The sequence below is a fragment of the Apium graveolens genome, chromosome 8 (genome assembly GCF_009905375.1).
Source record: "Apium graveolens cultivar Ventura chromosome 8, ASM990537v1, whole genome shotgun sequence".
NCBI lineage: Eukaryota > Viridiplantae > Streptophyta > Magnoliopsida > Apiales > Apiaceae > Apium > Apium graveolens.
Window position 1 is genome coordinate 61,316,631 of NC_133654.1, and position 6,000 is coordinate 61,322,630.

The 6,000-nt window shown below is 41.4% G+C and overlaps 1 non-coding gene across 1 annotated transcript; it reads right to left on the bottom strand.

The window, feature by feature from the left end:
• Nucleotides 1-1,737: 1,737 nt before the first annotated feature.
• LOC141681499 (small nucleolar RNA R71) lies at nucleotides 1,738-1,844 on the bottom strand. The gene has a single exon (XR_012558928.1). It is a non-coding gene; the product is annotated as a small nucleolar RNA R71 (small nucleolar RNA).
• Nucleotides 1,845-6,000: the final 4,156 nt, after the last annotated feature.

A 6,000-nucleotide genomic window follows, 5' to 3' on the forward strand; every position in this document is an offset into this window, starting at 1 on the left:
AGTTTTATGGGACTATTATATAAGTAGATTTGAGACGTTTTTCACAGAGAATTAAGAGGAGATTATGTTTTAGATTGTGTTTTTGCAAGAAGCGAAGGAGATAAGGAAGAAGACCGATTTAGCACACAGCAACGAAGAGGAAGCATATATTCTTGTGATTCTTGTTTCGTTGTAACGTTGGATGCTAGTTTTCTTGCTTTGACTTATTTACTCTTGTGACGTACTCTGTTTTAATATAATCAGTTTAGTTGTTATTTTCTTGTGTTTGTTTATCATGATTTCATATGAACCCATGATGGCGATAAGTTCTATTATGGGCTAATCGTGATCATGGGGTTGCAACGGATTTATTATGGAATTCTTTAGTTAATTGTTTAATACTTTAGTGTGTGATGATTGCATGATATCTAGTATTGGTTATGCGTATTCGTCTTATGTGCGTCGCGAACATATAAGATAGGGTGTTAATCTCTTGTGAAGCGACGGTGGATCTTAAGATTTAGAACTTGCCATGCTAGCATAGGTTCATGTATATTGTGCATGATTAGTGGGTAACTCTAACAGTTTTATTTGCCCTATGTAATCAAAAGGAATAACTTGTGCTTAAATCGCTGTGTTATCAATTTCTGTAGACATATAGGAACTCTACATAATTGATGACTATTCAACTTCTATCTTAATTGTGGATGCTTGGTAGAATGGTATTAGTACAATGAAAGTTGGCTTTTATCAGTTTCGTGTTATTCGATTAATATCATCACTGTCACATGCTAAAGGTAATAACAATGGCTATAGAAGGAAGTAATAATGAAGTTGTGATCTCATGAGTGTTTTATTATTGATAAATTGAAGTGTTAGTTAAGTGGTTAATTAAGTAGTTAATTATAGTTAATATTTAATCAACAATTTTAAGTGTTATCTTAACATTGAGAAGTAATCATACATTGGTGAGTGAGTTAAATTAGACAATAACTTAGTCTGAGTCTCTGAGGGAACGAACTAGAAAGTATTCTATATTACTTGCGAACACGTATACTTGCGTGAATATTAGTGCGTGATTTCGCACTAATAAGTTTTTGGCGCCGCTGCCGGGGACTCGGCGTATTTGTTTAGTTTATGTACTTACCATCATTGGTCATTAGGACTCAGTGATTAGGACGTAGTAGTTAATTACTCTTTTCGGTTGTGTTTCAGGTACTTTAGCAAACGTTTATGCAAACTCGTTCTCGTGCTCGCAAGAGGACCTTAGATACAACTGAGGAGAAAGACGAAGTTCTTGATACTCCGGAGAAGTTAGATTTTGAGGATTCGGATTCAGGAACTGAGCAGAAAGAACCAGTAAACATGGGAGATCGTATTGTTCAAGCTGATCCAGCTCTTATGGATTTTTCTCGGCCTAAAATTGATGATATTCAGTCAAGCATCCTTCATCCGGCTATTCAAGCTAACACCTTTGAAATCAAGCCGGGCACTATTCAGATGGTGCAGAATTCTGTTTCTTTTGGAGGAGCGGCAACTGAAGACCCCAACATGCACATAAGGAATTTTGTCGAGATCTGCAGCACTTTTAAGTATAATGGCGTGACTGATGAGGCTATTAAGTTGAGGCTTTTCCCATTCTCACTGAGGGATAAGGCTAAAGACTGGTTACATTCTGAACCAGCTGGGTCCATCACTACGTGGCAAGATCTTGCGCAAAAGTTTCTGGTGAAGTTTTATCCAATGGCAAAGACTGCTGCTATGAGGAGTGCTCTTACTCAGTTTGCGCAGCAACCTACAGAATCTATGTGCGAGGCTTGGGAACGCTACAAGGAAATGTTGAGAAAATGTCCACATCATGGAATGCCGGATTGGATGGTAATCACTGGTTTTTATAATGGTTTGGGGGCCCAATCTCGGCCCATGCTCGATGCAGCAGCTGGAGGCGCCTTATGGGCTAAAAGCTATACTGAGGCGTACAATCTTATTGAGACGATGGCTGCAAATGAGCATCAAAACCCAACTCAGAGGATGACATCAGGCAAGGTAGCAGGTATTCTGGAAGTTGATGCAGCCACCGCTATTGCAGCCCAGCTCCAAGCGCTATCAATGAAGGTTGATTCTTTGGCTACGTATGGAGTTAATCAAATAGCTATAGTTTGTGAGCTTTGTGCAGGTTCTCATGCTACGGATCAGTGTTCTCTTGTCAATGAATCTGTTCAGTATGTGAATAATTATCAGCGACAACAGCAGCCTGTGCCAGCAACCTATCATCCTAACAACAGAAATCATCCAAATTTCAGCTGGGGAAATAATCAGAATGCTATTCAGCCACCATATCAGCAAGGAGTGAGTAAACAGTTTAACCCACCTGGATTCCAGCAACCACAGCAGTATGCTACAAGACAATCATATCCTCAACAGGGAAGTGCAGCTGCACCTACTAGTGCTGATTTTGAGGAACTTAAGCTGTTGTGCAAGAGTCAGGCGGTTTCTATCAAGACCTTGGAAAATCAAATCGGTCAATTAGCCAATGCAGTGCTCAATCGTCAACCTGGCACTCTTCCCAATGACACGGAAGTACCAGGCAGGAAGGAAGCTAAAGAGCAAGTCAAGGCTATTACCTTAAGGTCTGGAAAAGTAGCTGATGCTGAAAAGGCAAAAGAAGTCGAAGCTGAAGTTAGAGATGAAGAATCTAAGCAAAGGGAGAAAGCGGCGGAACCAAGGAAGACTACTGTTGAACACACTCTGCCTGAGGCTAATACAGGGGAGAAACAGCTCTATCCTCCACCACCTTTTCCTAAGAGATTGCAGCAACAAAAGCTGGATAGACAGTTCGGGAAGTTTCTGGAGGTGTTCAAGAAACTTCACATCAATATACCTTTCGCTGAGGCTCTGGAACAAATGCCTAGTTATGCGAAGTTTATGAAGACTATTCTTTCAAGGAAGGTGAAACTGGATGACCTTGAAACCGTTGCTTTCATGGAAGAATGCAGCGCTGTTCTGCAGCAAAAGTTACCACCAAAACTGAAAGATCCAGGAAGCTTCACCATTCCTTGCACCATTGGCAATCTAACTTTTGACAAGTGCCTTTGTGATTTGGGAGCAAGCATTAATCTGATGCCGTTGTCGATCTTTAAAAAGCTGGATCTGCCTGATCCAAAACCCACATACATGTCGCTACAATTGGCGGACCGTTCCATTACTTACCCAAGGGGCATAGTTGAGGATGTGCTCGTCAAGGTGGATAAGCTCTTCTTTCCTGCTGATTTTGTTATTCTGGATTTTGAGGAAGATAAGAAGATTCCCATAATTTTGGGGAGGCCTTTCTTGGCTACTAGTCGTACCTTGATAGATGTGCAAAAAGGGGAACTTACTATGCGGGTTCAAGATCAGGATGTGACCTTCAACGTATTCAAGGCAATGAAATTCCCTACAGAAGATGAGGAGTGCTTAAAAGTGGATGTGATTGATTCTGCGGTTACTTCGGAACTCGATCACATGCTAATGTCTGATGCATTGGAAAAGGCCTTAGTGGGGGAATTTGACAGTGATGATGAAGATAGCAACGAGCAATTACAATATCTGAACGCTTCTCCCTGGAAGCGAAAGCTGGATATACCATTTGAATCTCTTGGTACTTCTGACCTCAAGAACGCTGAAGGGAAGCTCAAACCATCAATAGAGGAAGCGCCTACATTAGAGCTCAAACCATTACCTGAATACTTGAGGTATGCCTTTTTAGGTGATTCATCTACGTTACCTGTTATTATTTCAGCTGACCTTTCAGGTAGTGAGGAAGACAAGCTCTTAAGGATTTTGAGAGAATTCAAATCGGCTATAGGATGGACCATAGCAGACATCAAGGGGATAAGTCCTTCATATTGTATGCATAAAATTCTGTTAGAGGAAGGTAGTAAGCCAACTGTGGAACAGCAGCGAAGACTGAACCCGATCATGAAGGAGGTGGTGAAGAAAGAAATTCTGAAATGGCTAGATGCAGGCATCATTTATCCTATTTCTGACAGCTCGTGGGTGAGCCCCGTGTAATGTGTACCTAAGAAAGGAAGTATCACTGTGGTCGCAAATGAAAAGAATGAGCTCATCCCTACTCGAACAGTTACAGGATGGAGAGTATGCATGGATTATAGAAAATTGAACAAAGCCACAAGGAAGGATCACTTCCCTCTCCCATTCATTGATCAAATGCTTGACAGATTGGCGGGACATGAGTATTTTTGTCTTCTGGATGGGTATTCCGGGTATAATCAGATTTGTATTGCACCAGAGGATCAGGAAAAGACTACCTTCACTTGTCCATTTGGCACATTTGCTTTTCGAAGAGTTTCGTTTGGGTTATGTGGCGCCCCGGCCACCTTTCAGAGATGTATGATGGCTATATTCTCTGACATGATTGGAAATAACGTCGAAGTGTTCATGGATGACTTCTCCGTCTTTGGACACTCATATGATGAATGTTTGAATAATCTGCGCGCCGTACTCAAAAGATGCGTGGAAACTAATTTGGTGCTTAATTGGGAGAAATGTCATTTTATGGTGTGTGAAGGCATTATCCTTGGGCATAAGGTCTCTAGCAAAGGTCTGGAGGTGGACAAGGCCAAGGTGGGAGTCATTGAAAATCTTCCCCCACCTAATTCAGTGAAAGGAATCCGTAGTTTTCTCGGTCATGCGGGTTTTTATCGGCGATTCATCAAGGATTTTTCAAAGATATCTAAGCCGTTGTGCAATTTACTTGAGAAAGATGTGCCTTTCAAATTTGATGATGAATGTTTGGCAGCATTCGAAACTCTCAAGGAGAGTTTGATCACGGCACCAGTTATTACAGCACCAGATTGGACAGAACCGTTTGAGATGATGTGTGATGCGAGTGACTATGCGGTAGGTGCAGTTCTGGGACAGCGCAAGAAAAATCTCTTCCATGTGGTCTACTATGCGAGTAAGACTTTAAATGGGGCCCAATTGAACTACACCACTACTGAGAAGGAGCTTTTGGCTATAGTCTTTGGCTTTGAGAAATTTCGATCTTATCTGCTTGGTACGAAAGTGACAGTATTCACTGATCATGCAGCTATTCGCTATCTGGTTTCTAAGAAGGATTCGAAGCTGAGACTCATTCGTTGGGTGCTTTTACTTCAAGAATTTGAGTTAGAGATCAAAGATAGAAAAGGTACTGAGAATCAAGTAGCTGACCATCTCTCTAGGTTGGAGAATCCCGATTCTACTTCACAAGATAGAACGTTAATCAATGAATCTTTTCTGGATGAGCAGTTGTTTGCAATTCAGGGAAACTATCTTGTCAGCAATATAATGCCTCCTAATTTGACATCCGCGCAAAAGAAGAAGTTTCTGCATGAGGTGAAGTGGTATATGTGGGATGAACCATATTTGTTTAGACAGGGAGCTGACTAGATCATCAGGAGATGTATCCCGTTCTGTGAGACGGAGGGGATATTACGAGACTGCCATTCCACGGTTTATGGTGGACACTATGGAGGTGAGAAGACGGCAGCTCGTATTCTGCAAGCAGGTTTTTTCTGGCCCACCTTGTTCAAGGATGCTCATCAGTTTGTTTTAAGGTGTGATCATTGCCAAAGAGTGGGAAATTTGTCAAGGAAGGATGAGATGCCATTAAATGTGATGCTTGAAGTCGAGGTCTTTGATGTATGGGGAATCGATTTCATGGGGCCTTTTATCTCGTCTTGCAATAATCAGTACATCTTGCTGGCAGTCGATTATGTCTCAAAATGGGTCGAAGTTAAAGCTTTACCGACAAATGATGCAAAGGCAGTGCTAAATTTTCTTCATAAGCAAATTTTCACAAGGTTTGGAACACCTCGGGTAATCATAAGTGATGAAGGATCGCATTTTTGCAACCGTAAGTTCACTTCTATGATGCAGCGTTATAATGTGAATCATCGAGTAGCTACTGCCTATCATCCGCAAACAAATGGTCAAGCGGAAGTGTCTAACAGAGAGATAAAGCGCATTCTAGAGAAGGTT